The sequence below is a fragment of the Jaculus jaculus genome, chromosome 15 (genome assembly GCF_020740685.1).
Source record: "Jaculus jaculus isolate mJacJac1 chromosome 15, mJacJac1.mat.Y.cur, whole genome shotgun sequence".
Classification (NCBI taxonomy): domain Eukaryota; kingdom Metazoa; phylum Chordata; class Mammalia; order Rodentia; family Dipodidae; genus Jaculus; species Jaculus jaculus.
Window position 1 is genome coordinate 60506723 of NC_059116.1, and position 17900 is coordinate 60524622.

Below are 17900 nucleotides of genomic sequence, written 5' to 3' on the forward strand. Positions count from 1 at the left end.
TACAGATTCAATGGGGGCAGAGACAGGCACGGGTCAGAGCAGACCCAAGGTCACATGAGGGCAAGTCATGTGGGGCTGGGGTAGAGTGGTGAAGGCCAAGAGTCACGTGGGGGGGGGCAGGGAGGAGCAAAGCAGCTCTGAATTTGCACAGGGTATGGTCAGAGGCTGAGCAGACTGGGTTGAAGTCACAAGGGGCAAGGAGGGGTGGAGCAGAGCATGTATGAAGTCGTGTGGGGTGGGGGCGGAGCAGAGCAGAGTGGGAGGAAGTCTCTTGGGGGTGGGGCAGGGAGGAGCATAGCAGGTCTGAAGTCTTATGGGGTGGGTGCTGAGCATAGCAGAGAGGGCCAGCAGTCATGTGGGGGCACAGCCATGCAGGGCAGATCAAATCAGAAGTCACGGGGGTGGAGCCAACCTGAGCAGGTCCCAAGTCATGGGGGGCAGAGCCAAATTCGTGGAGTAGGGGGTGGGGCTGAATGGGGAAGGTCAAATTCAAGGGGGACAGGGCAGAGCAGAGCAGTTCTAAAGTTATGGTGAGTGGGGCAGGGTGGAGAGGGACTGGAGTATGGGGTGAGGGGGGTCTAAAGACACATGGGGGTGGGGGAGAATCTACGACTGCATGGGGAGGATGTGGATCCAGGCAATCACCTGTGCCTGGGGGCGCAGGTGGAACTACTGGCCTGGGTCTCCTTGCCTGCAGTTACTGCAAGAGTAGCCTGAGGCTGACTCTGCCTAGGATGGCTGCTTGGTGGAATTGGGGTACTGGTGGTTACCCAAGGGCATGGGACTCTGCTGATTCCCTTTTTTGCCCCACTGCACCCTCTCACTGGTGATCTGTTAGAGATTGCTCTCCCCTAAAAGACCCAGTGACCCCTTAATTCCTTGCCTCTCCTTCGCAGGAGTTGCTGCGTGGTTAGGTGGATGCCATCTTGACCGAAAGACTTCTTAAAAATATTTTATATTTATTGATTTATTTGACAGAGGAAGAGAGAGTGAGAGCAAGAGAAAGAGTGAGAGAGAGAGAGAGAGAGAGAGAAATGGGCATGTCAGAGCCTCTAGCCACTGCAAACAAACTCCAGATGTGTGTGCCCCTTGTGCGTCTGGCTAATGTGGGTCCTGGGGAATTGAACCTGGGTCCTTTGTATTTGTAGGAAAACACCTTAACCACTAAGCCATCCCTCCAGCCCCACTGTTCCCACTTTAATTTAATATAGTGCTGGAAGTCTGAGCTATAGCAATAAGGCAGGACACACTCATTAAAGGGATACAAATTGGAAAGGAAGAGATCAAATTATCACTATTTGCAGATGATATGATTCTATACATAAAAGACCCTTAAAACTCTACCAGTAAACTGTTCGAGCTGATAAACACTTTTGTTGTTGTTGTTTTTTCCAGGTAGGGTTGTACTCTGGTCCAGGCTGACCTGGAATTAACTATGAAGTCTCAGTGTGCCTTTGAACTCACAGCGATACTTCTACCTCTGCCTCCCAAGTGCTGGGATTAAAGGCATGCACCACCATCAATTAAAAATGGGCTATGGAACTAAGTTGAGTTCTCAGAAAAAGAAATAAAGATGGCATAAAAACATCTTAAAAAAATGTTCTACATCCCTATCCATCAGGGAAATGCAGATTAAAACTATGTTGAGATTCCTTCTTACTCCTGTCAGATTGACTAACATGAACATAAATGACCATAAATGCTGGTGAGGATGCTTAAAAAGAGGAACTCTTCTACACTGTTGGTAGGAATGCAATCTGATCCAGCTATTGTGAAAATCATTGTGGCAGTTCCTGTGACAGCTATAAATAGATTTACCATAGGACCCAGCTATAGCACTCCTAGGCATATATCCTAAGGACTCATCTCACTACCTTAGAGAGACTTGCTCAACCATGTTTATTATCACTCTATTCACAATAGCTAGGGGAATCAGCCTAGATGTCCCTCAACTGATGAGTGGATAATAAAGATGCAGCACAATTACACAATGGAGTTCTACTCAGCAGTAAATAAAAATAAAATTATGAAATTTTCAGGTAAAAGAATGGATCTGGACGGGATTATACTTAGTGAGGTAACCCAGGCCCAGAAAGCCAAATGTCACATGTTCTCTCTCCTATGTGGACCCTAGATACAAATGATTGGACTTCTATGTAAGTAGGAATAAAACTCAGTGTCAGAGACCAGTAAGGGGACATAAAAAGAATAGAAAGGGAGAGAGGGACTTAACAGGATAGTATTATATATATGTAACTAGAAGAACAGATTAATGGGGTGAAAAGTCCTAAGTGAGATCAGGGGAAGAGATTAAGTAAACAAAAGGTGGAGGGAGGGCTAATCAAAATCTACAAGGATATAAATAAATCATATGGAAACCTACTCTTTCAGAGCAGGGTCATTTAGAAGCCATAGATTTTTACTTGAAAATTTTCAGTGCCAGGGATGGGTTACCTACCAGTAAGTTGTTGGCCAAGGACATCCCTGTTTTCTCCAAAACATTACAACCTATTGCTAAGGCCCTTGGTTTCCCATGAGTACCAAATGGTAAGACCCTATTGCTGAAGAGTTCACATGCCTGGGTGGCAAGGTCACTGAGAAATTAAGCTGGTGCTGAGCTGAAAACCTCATTGTAGACCAGTCAACTGAAAGCTGAAAAAAATGGTGCACTGCATGCAGACCCATGGGAGACAGAACAGTGGACACTGGACACCTCAAGTTTGGCCAGACAGGCCAAATGACAGAACAGGTGCAATAGTGGCATGTCTCCTATGGGGGAAGCCAACTGCTCCCTAATTGGCCTAGAGACCTGCTCTATGGGAAGGAATATATGCTTGGTACTGAAACCTAATCAAAGGCCTATGGCAGGGAAGGTCATGAGATTTAGGGGTATAAACCCTGCTCTTCTCTGGTTAAATGCATATATTATGCCCTGAAAACACTACACTTAATGTTCATATTCATATATCAATGCTACTCTCACTTTTGGTTAGAGAAGCTTCTCTTTTCAGATGGTGGTAACCCCTGGGATAACCCAAAAGGCAACATGGTTCTGAGAACTGTCAGAGGAGTGTGCAGCAATGAAACATCTCTATCACACCCTCTAAGGCTCAGGGTCCATTGCAGAAGAGGTTGTGGAAAGAATGTAAGAGCCAAAGGAAGTGCACCCCTCCTTACAATGCTACTGTCTGGACACAAATTGGCCTCAATATCCATGACATCATAGTGCCTATAAGAAGAGAAAAAGATGATGACATTAAAATAAAAGAGAGACTAACAGAGAGAGGGAGGGGATGGAATGGAGAGTGGAGTTGTGAAGGGGAAAGAGGAGGATGGGAGGGAATTATCATGGTTTATTGTCTGTAAGTATAGAAGTTGTCAATAATTTTTCAAAGTAAAAAAAATACCTTCAAACTAAGCAAAGGAAAATGACAATAATTTACAGAGGAGTAACAGTAAAAATCTTCCAACCATTAATAGCCAGAGCAAAGTGGGTCATCTTTAAACCAGAAATCAAGATTGTAGTCCACTGAAATTACCATTATAAAAATGCCAGCAATATCCTGATTTTTAAAATGACAGACAGGCCTAGAGAGATGGCCTAGTAGTAAAAGACCCTTGCATACAAAGCCTAAAAGGCCTGGATTCAATTGCCCAATATCCACACATAAAGCCAGATGCATTATGTGGCACATGTCTAGAGCTTGTTTGCAGCAGCAGGAGGCCCTCGCTCACCCATTCTCATTCTCTTATTCTCTTTCTCTCTTTCCTTGCAAATAAATAGAAATATTTTAACTTTACAGGTGACCTGGGCATTTCTACAGAGAGTATATTCAAGTATCCAATAAACATATGAAAAGATGCTCAACTTCCTTGATTATTTGGGAGAGTTGAATCACAACCTTAGGGAGAGATCATGTCCCACAGGTGAGGATGCCACTATCAAAATCAGAGGAAATAACCACTGGTGAGGATGTAGAGGAGTATATTTCACCAGGTACATTGATAAATTTCCAAGTAAAACTTAAAGTAAAACAAACAGTAACATTCTTGTATGACATAAATAAAAACTAAGGAGATATTTAACACAGAAACCTAGTATCTATAAAAGGAAGAGAAAACTGAAAAACTTATCTGAACCTATAAAAATTTTAAATGTAGGTCAGAAAAGATCATAATTTGACAGAAAAAAAAATCTGGAAATAGTATAATACCAACAAAACAATTAACACATATAATATATATTTATATTCATGTATATAGCCTACTGTGAATAGAATAAAAATAATTGCCTATTACTATATGTGTATACATATAGTAATAAAATAGCTATGGATGAAATAAACTATCCTGTAGAAAAGTTTGATAAGAATAAAGAAAGGCAATTCTCATAAAAATCTCATTAATATAATGCATATATTCAAAAAAGATAACCAACTAAAATAGCAATAGGAGTGGTCCATGTTAATTTTGTTGAGAGATGCTATATTATTCCTTAGGTAAAATTAAAATTATTGTGGTTTATTAGAACTCTTTGGGAAGTTTCTGGAAAGTAATTATCAATAAATATTGAAATTAATAATATGGTACCTACAACCCTTGAAGCAGCAGCCACATAAAGCTGCATGTACAAGAATGTTAATTTCGGGCTGGAGAGATGGCTTAGCGGTTAAGCGCTTGCCTGTGAAGCCTAAGGACCCCAGTTCAAGGCTCGGTTCCCCAGGTCCCACGTTAGCCAGATGCACAAGGGGGCGCACGCGTCTGGAGTTCGTTTGCAGAGGCTGGAAGCCCTGGCGTGCCCATTCTCTCTCTTCCTCTATCTGTTTTTCTCTCTCTGTCTGTCGCTCTCAAATAAATAAATAAATTAAAAAAAAGAATGTTAATTTCTGCTGGGGCACACTTAATAATACCAGAGCATGGAAGCAGAGATAGAAACACCATAAATTTGGAGCAGGCCAAGCTATACAGACAGTTCCAGACCAGTATGTGTGACACAATAAGATATTTTCTCAAACAGACATATATTAAAAGAAAAGAAAAATACTAATTGAAATCTTGATCATAGTGACTAAAATTACAAAGTTTAAATACCATTGTCATATAAATTTTGACAACATATAATGTATCAGACTGTGATATATTACATAACCCTTAAAAAATGAATAAGGGCTGGAGAGATGGCTCAGAAGTTAAGGTGTTTGCCTACTAATCCTAAGGACCCAGGTTCATTTCCTCAGTACCCACATAAGCCAGATGCACAAGGGGGCGCATGCATCTAGTTTGTTTGCAGTGGCTAGATGTCCTGGCATGACCATTCTCTCCCTCTATCTCCTCTCTCTCTCTCTCTCTCTCAAAATGGATAAATAAATAAAATTTAAAAAAAGAATTAATAAGAACTAAACCTTTGGATTTAGAGAGCTTTCAAGACAAAATGCAAACTGTGTAAAACTTTATGTATCTTTTACTCCCTTTGTGCGTGTACATATGTTATTTAGCCTGAGAGGAAAAGGTCATTGCTAACAGCAGATAGCTGTGAGGATAACTGTGAGAGGTATCTTGAGAGGAGAGGGAAGAAGCCTGGCAGCACGCAGAGGAAACTGTACGCTGTGACAAAAATAAATTTTCAGGATGTGGATATATGGTCGTTTATATTTAAATTTTAGCCCTCCAATAACCAAGATTGTTTCAATTAAGTATTAGAAAATCAATAAGCTCTTTATGTCACTAGGGTAAAAGAGGAAATGAACTCACTTTAACTAAATGACCTACCTTCAAATTTCACCTTTGCCTTGTAACTTTGCTGCAAGTTAAATAACTCCCCAGAGCCTCAGTTTTCTCTTAGCTAAAATTTAAATAGAAAAACCAGCAATTGTTTACTTTTTACTCACAAGATTGTTGTAAGAGCTAAATTTTATAATGCACATTAAGTTTTAATAAATTGCAAAATTTTTCATTGTATAACTGCTATTGTTTAATAATTAGAATAATAAATTATAGACTTTATTCTGACATTTCTATAAGCCATTAAACATTATTGCTGTGCACAAATTACTCATCCTTAGTTTCAAATGCAATACTGGTGCCAAAAGTGGAAAATAATGATAAAAATTATAGCATTATGCTAACTCTACAAAAATTTTGGTTGAATCTAGGCCAACTTAAGTTTATTTCTTCAGAAAGTTTGGTGACACACAATTTGTATTTTATCTTTTTAATGATACAAAGGAACAGTGAGCAAATATTATTTTCTGATTCGGCATTACTACTCTCTTATTTGGTGACCATGAAAAATCAAAAGTAAATAGTAAAGATGGAGAAACTTTCAACACATCATTATAAACATCAAGGATCACTATATACTGGCCTGTTACTGATACAGCAAAACTCACCATTGCATTGTAAGACTTTGATCATTGTAAGACTTTGATAACCAAGTGTGACCCATGCGTCAGCTACATCAGCATCTGTTCCATCTATTATGACTGTAATGGAGAATATGCATTTTAAAATTATTCCCTAGATTTTCACGTGCATATTAAAATTTGGGAAGGTTATCCTAAGCCTTGTCTTAAGCATACACAGATGGGCGAACTGTGGGAAGGTCACATCAGAAGTTGGTTTTCCTGAGCTGGGAAGGTGATATGATGGACAAAGCACTTGCCACATGAGCTTGAGAATCTGAGTTCAGATCCCCAGAATCCACGAAAGAGCCGGGAAGCATAGCAGGCTTCTGTAATCCCAGCATACCCATCGCGAGGGGAGAGACAGAAAGGAGAAGTTCCTCGAATCTGGCCAGCTAGCCTGGTGAAAGCAGTAATGAAACAGGAGATACTCTGCCGCAAACAAGTAGGAAAGTGAGGATTGATATGCAAAGCTGTCCGCTGGCCTCCACACACACATCATATACACACTTCCACCCAAAAAAGTTGGTTATTCTGAGAGTATGAAGATGTGCCCTTTTAAAACAGTGTTCTAAAGGGTGGTTTGTCTATGTTGACAGTGGTTGTGGTGAATATGGTAGTGCAGGTAAGAAACAATAGTGGAAAGAATATAGAAAGGCTTAGCATCTGCTTTCAGTAACTTGTATGATCCTGTAGACTCATTTTTAAGTGTTAAGGACAGAGATTTGGAGCCAAAGTGAAAGGTCTCCTTCTGGAACCCTAGAAGACATCATCACATGTGTAGAGATGCTTTGGTTCCAGGTGGCAAATATCACTGTCCACAGTTCTAGCCTGGAACACCACGTGAAACAACAGTGACTTAAAACCAGTGACTGGGGCAGGAGGAACAGCATCCATGCAGAAACTCTCTATGGCCCTGAACCAGTGGCTGTGCTGATAACCCTGAACCACACCTTGGGCAACCAGACTCAAGGAGGGAGTGCCGAAAGAAGGGTGAGGAACCCTGAGAGTTCTGCCTCACAGAGGAAGACTTCACTTTTAACACTAATAACATAATAATAATAATAATAATAATAATAATAACAACAACATAATTGTTTCTGGGATTAAAGTGTTTCCAAATAGTCAACGTACTTGTTCACTTGGAACTATGAATAAACTAGACTGAGTTATATATTGCTGGTGGCAACATTTATAATTAATGAAAAAAGTCAGCTTTTATTTTTAAAGCTCTTTTTGATGGTAAAATGTATGCTAATATGTTTTATGGTTTTAGAAGGCACTTTTTATTGGCAGGGACAAAGAAAGCATTTTTTTATTATGTTTTATTATGGAGAACAGATTTAAAAAGTTGTTTTCCACATTCTTAATTTAATTTTGATTATATAATAATCTCTCATCTAAAGGACTCTATTTTTTTTCCCTGCTCTGTAAGCTTAATTCTACAATCAAATGGGGAGGAGGAAGGGCAAAAGTGTCACTCACTTATAAGTAAAAGAAACTGAACCTTGACTTATTATGAAATTCAATTTCAGGATAGGAAGAATGCTTTCTTCACATAATGGCTTGGATTTTATCATCTTTGCATAAATCTGTTTCCTTTAAACTTGCTTTTATGCTTCAGCTGTTCTCATTATAGTTGGGAAATTTGTCTTGAATTACATGACCCCATACAAGATCCTGGACTCTTGACACATGCATTTATAATGTGTCAATCTTCACGTCACACCTGAAGGACTCATAACTGATGAATGGAACTGTGTAATGGCTAAGAATTAGTGTTCTTAGCATTTTAAACATAAATGGAACAAGCAAGAAAAACAGAATGCTGGTGTGTTGACACCATACCTACGAAGCTCAAAGCACTACTGTGGGAATTGGCCCACTTTCCCTTCCTGCATAATCTCTCCTACACAGATCTTATGGTGTAAGCTACAAATTTTTTTTTATTAATTGGACAAAAATTTATTAAATAAGTATTGTGTGCCAGGAAGTGATCCATGTACTGAGTTGAGAACATGAACAAGATTTTTATTGTTAGTGCTTATATCCATGCCAATGTCGCCTCTAGTTGATTTCATTCTGTTTGTAGATTGCAGACCAAATACCACCTGATCTAATTTGTAAAACCATGGAACAAAATTCTAGTTGCACTATATCAGCACAATAAAAGGAAAGAAAGAACATACGTTGGAGTAGTCACCTGAAATTATGTACGCTTTGGTTTCCTTGCTCCTACTTCTTTTTGTACCTACTTTGAACCACTAACAGAGACAAAAGAGGTTTGAAAGTCCTGTGTCTTTTACTCTTTACTGACTCAATAGCAAGTCAAAAACTTTACTCCTAGGCATAAAATGCTGTTTCAAAAGATAGAAAACAGAGAGTAAGTAAAGCAGCTGTTGCAGTCAGGTTCACATTGCTGGCAGAAAATACCCAACCAAGAGAAGTTTGTGGGAAAAAGTTTATTTTGTCTTACAGGCTTGAGGAGAAGCTGCATGATGGCAGGGAAAATGATGGCATGAGCAGAGGGTGGACATCATCTCTTGACCAACATCAGTTGGACAATAGCAACAAGAGAGTGTGCCAAACACTGGCATGGGGAAACTGGCTATAATATCCGCAAGCCCATTCTCAACAATACAATGCTTCCAGGAGGCATTAATTCCCAAATCTCCATCAGCTCGGAACCTAGCATTCAGAACACCTAAGTTTATGAGGGACACATGAATCAATCCACCACATTTTGCCCCTGGCACCCATACACTGATAACCATCCATGATGTAAAATGCAATACATTCAGTCCAACTTTAAAAGACCCATATCAATCCCAATGTTGTTCAAACATCCCCATATTCCAAGGTCTTTTAACAGCCGTTATTCCAATAAAAAACCCATAATGGTACAGAATAAACATTCATAAACATTCACACTGCAAAAGATGGCATTGGGCATAGAAAAGAAACATTCAACCAATACATCCAGGGCAAACATCAAACTCTGTAGCATCAAGTCCAACAACTCTAGTCAGTGACAAACCTACAAGCCTGGGAATTCTAACCACTGACAAGTCTCTGGAATTCCAATCACACCCCTCTAGCTAGGCTACTCACAGTCCTGGAAAACTTCATCTGGTGCCCACAGCTCTCCTTAGTAGCCATCTTGTTGTCCCAGCATCTCCACTGGGTCATCACTGCAACTGATGGTCCATCCCCATGGCTCCATCAGGTCTCCATGCAGCAACCTCCAACCAGCAAACCTGCTTCACACTGTCTTTGGCCATTTCCAAAACATAAGACCATGTTGCAAATTCATTGACTCTCGCTTTATTGCATTTATTATAGTCCATAATACCAGATGGGGTGCCAACTTTTTAATAAAGGTAAGGGTAAAGCAAGCTTTGAAGAATAGGACACATTCAGAATTCAGGCCCCTTCAAAAGATTGCATTCATTCTGTTGTCACATCAGCTGGCTGTAATCTCGCATATAATTATAGCTGAACAGGCAAAAGTTTCAGCCCAAAGATTTTTTTCTGTGCCATAACCCTCTGTTTACACCAGTGCATTTCTATGCAATGCAACCCTGCACAAGTTATCAGGACATGGGAATAACAGCAAGCCTCGCATACAAACTGCTTCTAGCTCAATCCCAGATAAAGTTCTTTCTCATCCTTACAAGCCAGACTTCACAGTCCATACTTCTTACTGCATTTAGGTCTTTCAACTCTGACAAGAATGATCCATCAATCTGTACTTACAGCACTGCAAGGAGTCTCTTAGGCCATGATTTCAAATTTATGCACATCCTCCTGTAAATCAGTTCCAAAAGGCCAAAGCCACAAAGTCAGAGTTCCAGCAACAACAATCCTACTCCTCTCATACCAATTTGACTGTTGCAGTCAGAATCACATTGCTGGCAGAAAACGCCAGACCAAGAGCAGCTTGTGAAACAAAAGGTTAATTTTGACTTACAGACTCAAGAGAAGCTCCATGATGGCAGGAGAAAATGATGGTGTGAGCAGAGGGTGGACATCATGTCCTATGCAACATAAGGTGGACAACAGCAACTGGACAGTGTGCCAAACACTGGCAAGGGTATACTGGCTATAACACCCACAAGCCTATCTCCAACAATACACTGCCTCCAGCAGGCATTAAGTCCTAAATTTCCATCAGCTGGGAACCTAGCATTCAGAATACTTATGTTTGTGGGGGACATCTGAATCAAATCACCACACCAGCCTTCTTTAGTGGTAAAGACTTTAGCCTCATACTTTATTTTCCTTTCCATTAAAAAGAGATGTGCTTGGACCGCATTACTATTCAAACATTAGAAATGAGCATAGGATAAGTGTTGCAGTGTTTTCCTGGCAGCAATGTTTTCATCCATCAGTGGAAGCTACTAGTGCCCTTAGAGCATGCCTATCATAGGGCTCAGAGACGGGAACTTTGTTACAACCAGATGTAAAATGCTTCATGGAAACAAAAGCATGATTCATTGTGGTAGTATTTCTTAATAATCCAAATTTTCTACATTCCAATATTAAATGCCTTTGTTCACATTCTCTATTAGCCTCTTTCTCACTCTTTCTTCAAATAAACAAATAAAACATATAAAGGGCTAGAGAACAGCACTTGGGAGGCTGAGATAGGAGGATCATTGTGAGTTCAAAGCCACGCTGAGATGGCATAGTGAATTCCAATTCAGCCTGAGCTAGAATGAGACCCTACCTTGTAAAAAACAAACCAATTGAAAATAAAGGGCTAGAGAGATGGTTTAGTGGTTAAGCCACTTGCTTCTGAAGCCTGTGGACCCAGGTTTGAGTCCATGGTACCCACATAAGTCAGATGCACAGGGAGAATTTCCCAGGACCTCAAGAACAGCTAAGGGCTAGAGAGATGGTTTAGTGGTTAAGCCACTTGCTTCTGAAGCCTGTGGACCCAGGTTTGATCCATGGTACCCAATAAGTCAGATGCACAGGGAGAATTTCCCAGGACCTCAAGAAAACCTAGCCTGGAAAACACAGTAGTGAGCAGCATCAGTAACAAAGAGGAAGAGAGACCCTGGCTCAGCTGAGGTTGAAGGCAAGGGTCAATACCTGAAAGCTGTCCTCTGACCTTCACACATATGCCATGACATGTGCACACCTGCACTCACACACACAAATCACACACAAATTTACATATACACCCCCCAAAAAGAGTAAAGAATGAGAGTGAAAGGCTAAAGAAAAGATAAAAATTGGACAAAAAAAAATCAAACTATCCCTATTTTCAAATGACATGATTCTCTACATAAGAATGCTTATTTGGAAGAATCAATATTGCAAAGATGGCCATTTTACGTGTTGCAATTACCTTCATGATGCTGGCACAAAGCACCCAACCAAGAGCAGCTTGTGGGAGGATAGGGTTTATTGTAGCTTACATTCTTGAGCCTCCATGATGGCAGGGAAAAGCATAGCAGGAGCAGAGGCTGCACATCACAGCCCAGACAACACCAGGTGGACAACAGCAGCAGGACAATGTGCAAACGCCATCAAAGGGAAACTGGCTACAACACCCATAAGCCTTCCCCCAGCAGCACACCTCCAAGGTTCCAATTCCCTAATTATGATCAGCTGGGAACCTAGCATGCTAAGTCTATGGAAGACACCTGAATAAACCTACCAAATTCTGCCCCAACCCCCATAACCTGACAACCATACATAATGTAAAATGCAATGCATTCAGTCCCGCTTTAAAAGTCTCCATAATTTTTTAACTATCCCAATGCTGTTCAAATAGCTCTGTAGAACAAAAACTCCTGTTAGCCTGTAAAACAAACTAACAAAAAAAAATAATAATGGCACTGAATATACATTCACACTACAAAAGTTGATGCTGGGTATATCAAAGAAATATGGATCCAATTCAAGATTTAAAACCAACATGGCAACATCAATGGACCACAGAAGGCTTTGGATGATTTCAAGATATGCTACAAAGCCATAGTACATAGCACCTGGTACTGGCACAAAAACAGACATACAGATCAAGAGAATATAATAGAAGCTTCAAGTCTAAGTTCAAGCAACTATAGCTACATGAACTTTGACAAAGGAGCCAAACACACGCACTTAAGAAAAGATCATTTTCAACAAATGGTGCTGGAAAAATTGGATAACCACAGGTAAAAGAATGAATTTATACCCATTTCTCTCACAATTCACAAAAATAAACTCCAGATAGATTAAGTACCTAAATATAAGACCCGAAACTCTAAAACAACTAAAATTAAAAACAGGAAGAATACTCAAAGATATCGGTATGGGGACTTTCTGCATAAGTCCCCAGTAGCTCAGAAAATTAGATCAACATTCAACCAGTGGTATGTCATGAAATTAAAAAGCTATTGTACAGACAAGGAAGCCATCAAGAGATCCAACAGACAACCTACAGAATGGGAGAAAATCTTTCTCAGCTATACCTCCAATACCTACAATTTACAAAAAAAAAACTCAAGAAACTAAGCAATAAAAAATTAGACAATCTAATCCAAAAATGGGGTTTGGGCTGGAGAGATGGCTTAGGGGATAAGGCACTTGCCTGAAAAGCCTAAGGGACCCATGTTCAATATCTCTATGGACCCCATGTAAGCCAAATGCACAACAGTGAAGCAGGTGCAAGATCACATATGCCCACTAGGTGGTGCATCTGTCTGGTGTTCAATTGCAATGGCTAAGGCTCTGGTGAAACTTTCTCTCTCCCTCTCTCTCTCTCTCTCTCTCTCTCTCTCTCTCTCTCTCTCTCTCCGTCACTCCTTCTCTCCCTCTCTCCCTCTCTCCCTCTCCCTCTCCCTCTCCCTCTCCCTCTCCCTCTCCCTCTTCCTCTCCCTTTTCCTCTCCCTCTCCCTCTTGCTTTCTCAATAAAATAAAATAAAATGTGGCAAAAATCTGAACAGAGAATTCTCAAAGGAAGAAATATAAGTGACCAATGCTCACATAAAGAGATGTTCAGCATCCTTAGCCATCAGGGAAATGAAAATGAAAATGATTTTGACATTTTACCTCACTGCAGTCAGGATGGCAATCATAAAAAAAGGATGATGAATGACAAGTAATGCTGGTGATACTATGGGAGAAGAAGTCCCCTTACCCACTTCTGGTGAGACACAAACTTTATAACCATCATGAAAACTACAGAGACTCCTGAAAAAGATTAAATAGACCTGCCATCCGATCCACTCTACCACTCCTGGGCATATGCCCTAAAGAGGATTCTCTATCACAGAGGAACTTGCTCAGCTACATTTGCTGCTACTCCATTCATAAGAGATAGGAATTAGAATTCACTCAGATGCCCACTCAGATTAATGGATAATGAGGATGCAGTGCATCTATACAATGGAGTTCTGCTCAGTGGTAAAGGAAAAAAACAAATATTGAAATTTGCAGGAAATGGATGGACTTGAAAATCATTCTAAGTGATATTACACAAACTCAAAAAGACAGATGCCACATGTTATCTCTCATATGTGGTTCCCTAACTTGAATCAGCTAGAGATAGGGTAAACAGTAGTAAAGTATTAGGAATATGGACATAGATCTATAATGAGAATAGGAAAACGTATAAATAGGGAGGGAGGAGAGGAGTGGATATGTGACAGACTTGGTGAGAGAAAGAATAGGTGGCATGGGAGGTAATGAGGGTTAGAGGGAAGGGAGGGGAGGGACAGGAATTACACAAAACAAACAACAACATAAATCAGCAACATAGAAACCTTCCTCTTGGATACCATTCTACAAGACATAACTCTCAATAATGGGGTTGGGGGAGCTACAGAAACACCAAACAGTAGGTAGAGAATGCTTAATCGTAAAACCATGGGAAGTCAGTTTTCTTATTATAAACCTTCATGGTACTGGAAAGTGCTGTGAAAGCAACTGGGGAAAATGGTCACCAACCACATGAATAACCAGGGGACCCTCCAACTACAAAATTAACTAGCCAAGCAAGTACACATTTGTGTAATAGTAGCACATAGTCTTTGCAAGTAACCAGCTGCTCTCCAATTGGACATGAGGCCTGCTTAGTGGGAGAGAATGCAAAATGGGTAACAAAGTCAGAATCCCATGGCCAGGAAACTCATAGACTCCAGAGAAAAGCCCCCATTGCTCCTTGGATAAGAAGAATAGTCATGCACATCAAAAAGTCTCTCAAATAACTATTCATATTCCCCTTAATCCAAGATGCTGTCAGTCATGGTAGAAGAATTTAACTTTACAGAGAGTGGAGAATATTGGAGAGATCCAAATTTATCAATACAATGACAACAGAAAAAATTAGCCAACTACATACCACAAAATGTGCCACTTCTCCTACATCTTCCAGGGCTCAGGAGAAATTGCAAAGAAAGTAGCAACACAAGCTCTGACTACTAGCCTGACAAGCAGCTCTCTGGAAAAGGCAACAGATACTATGGTTAATCAAAATCCATCAAAGCAGAAATCCAGAGGCTTCAGAGAATTCAACGCTAAATTAGTCTGATAACAGGCCCACCAAGGCTCAGAGATTATTGGAGAAGAGAGGAGTGAAAGATTGTAACAGCCACAGGGTGTGTAGGAATATCCTGAGGCACAGCTTGCACCTCCAACCACCTCAGTGACTAATGAGGTCTTCATTAATATGCAGTGAATACCAATAACCCCACTGTGGAGGGCCCTCAGTAAAATGGGAGTGGGAGTGAGGGGTTATAAGAGGGTAACTTTTTTAAAACAATTAACATTTTTTAAATGAGGTAAAAAAGAATACTGGATGGACTCAATAGATAGTCTAATTTCAATATCTTTTTAAACTTGGAGAAAACAAAACCAATAAAAACTCACATGGAGACACCTCACACACACTCATCATTCCCGAAGAGTAATTGTTGGGTGTGCATGCTGGCATGATCACAGGGCATTCTCACAAGCCTTGACTCCTCCAGCTTTCATCTCTGTGTTTGTGCTTCCCTTTATGCCTTATGTTGGAGAATTTTGCCTATGTTGACACCTCTCTCTACTGAGCAACACACAGTTTTTAGATGTCTCTTTTGCCTTCTATTGCTGCAACAGTTTTCTTCAACATGGGCAGAAGTCTGTAGACCATCAGGGATGAGTGAGCCCTGTAGGAACACTCCGCCCAAGCACAGAAGTCAAGGGTGAGTGACAGCCCTAAGCTCCACGGTGATCTTCCTGAAGGTAAAGCAACAGGGGTCGCTGCCTGAGCCACACTTCCAGAGTTCGCAAACCTGGGCTTTACCATCCAGCCCTCATTCAAATGCACATCATCTCTTGTTTGCTGTAGCTCAGGAGTGTGCTTGACTCCTCTTGTCTTTGTCTGCTGCCTTCACATCCTTTTCTCCTCAGAAGTCCTCCATCTGGGGATGTACTTTTCAAACACAAACCAACAATCCACAACCTACAACTATTTTCATTATTGGGCTCTAATTACCCCAGAGTTGTAAAGTGTATGACCAAGTATATTCTCTATGCCTTAGAGTCTGCTAAAATTTCCCAAGCAAGCCAATCAGAATCTTGCTCATCCTGCCTCTTCTGCTCTTTCTTACAGAAACTATAGGAAAGGTTGTCACATCCAGGTCTCTTTTTCCTTTTGCCTCATAACCAGTCCCAGTGCTACTCCATGGTGGCAAGCCATGGTGTGTATGCCCTCGTCTCTTCTCCTGACAACTGTGAGTAATTAGGGGGTATTTTTGTTTGTTTTTACCCCAATGGCAGGTACCTCCTGATATTTAGGTTATACTACATCTCACATTTCTTGACTAGCTGTTAAGAACTAGCTGTTCCTACTATATATGTACTGAAGAGAACAAAATTATGGTGAACAGTGAGGCAAACATGTCAAGTTAGTATGCTGCTCCCAGTGTCTGCCACCTGGAGAGGAAGGCTGGTAGGGAGCTTGCCCTCTGCCAGGTGGCCTTGGCCTGTAGTGCATCACCTCATCCTTTGGGAGTCAAGCCAAGCAAGTCCCAGACTGGATCCATATTTGCCCTAAATTACCAGTCTCTTTGACTAGAGTAGAAAAAGATAATGGTTCTGGGCTGGAGAGATGGTTTAGCTGTTAAGGAACTTGCCTGTGAAGCCTAAGAACACATGTTCGAATCTCCAGGTCCCACATAAGCCACATGCAGTAATGCATGCATGCAATGTTGCATATGTGCCACAAGGGGGCGCGCACACATCTGGAGTTTGTTCACAGTGGCTCAAAGGCCCTGGTACCCATTCTGACTCTCTCTCTCAAAAATGAAATAATAATACAAAAGATAACAATCCCAAATTCATACAGTGTGTGAGAATTAAGCATGTAACTGTTGTGAAATGCCTATTCCAGTGTTTATGCTTGGTACAAAGAAATTATTCCATAAATGATAAATTGTGACTGATATTAATGTGTTCACCTTTATTCTTATTTATTTTAAGTGAGCATATTACTTGAGAATTAAAATAGAAGTCAAGATACAATAAACCCCAAACTTCCAAGTTATGTCCAAAGTAATTAAAAATAAATTATTAAGCTATATCACTTCTTCACTCACTAACATCCTAATTTGTTTCCATAACAAACAGCCAACTTGTCATGTTCTAGCCAATATCACTTACAAATTATTTATTCTGAAAGTGAGACTGTGTCAAGGTAAGAAAACATTAATTATCCAGTAATAAAGTAATGAAGATAACTAGGAGATATTCTAGTAAAACACTTAACTTTTCTGCCAAATTGATAGGCTATGAGGTACCCAGATAATTACTCAAACTTTATTCTCAGCAATATTAAAACTTAAACTAGTATACTGAATAAGGTAGATTGTCTTCCCTAAGATGTCTGACTACACTTGAAGGCTTGAACGAAACAAAAATTCTTAGCTTTCCCTGGGGAAAAGTCCTTCCTCTGCCTTTGAAACTGAGTTAGCTTTATTCTGCCTTCAGACTTTAGTCTAAACACCTGCTCTCCCTAAACCTCCAGCTTCAGGATTAACCATGAAGATCTTGAGATTTTCCAGCTTTCATAACTCCTTTGACCCTTCTTTGCCTCTCTCTTTGTATCTGTCTCTCTCCATTCACTTATGCATGTCCTCTCATTTTTCTCCCCTCATCCTTCCCTTCCCTCCTTTCCTCCTCTTCAGTTTATGGCTCCTTTCTTTGGAAAACCCAAAGTAATCCACGCACCCAAGTATTTTAAATAATAATGAGAGATAATCATACAATTATTCTAAGGACTGTACATAAAATTTTCTTGTTTTTCATGAACAATCCTAAAAGGGAGGAACTATTGATTTTTACAGCAGAGAAAACAGATGTGGAGAGACAGAATCATTCATAACAGCTTAACAAGGAGGGTGTAAACCCTTATTCCAAGACAGCAGAATCTGTGCTGCTTGCCATAATCATGCCCTGCCTCTTATTATGAAAAAAAATATGCACCATACTACATAAAATGCCTGCCATTCTTTTCTCACATGC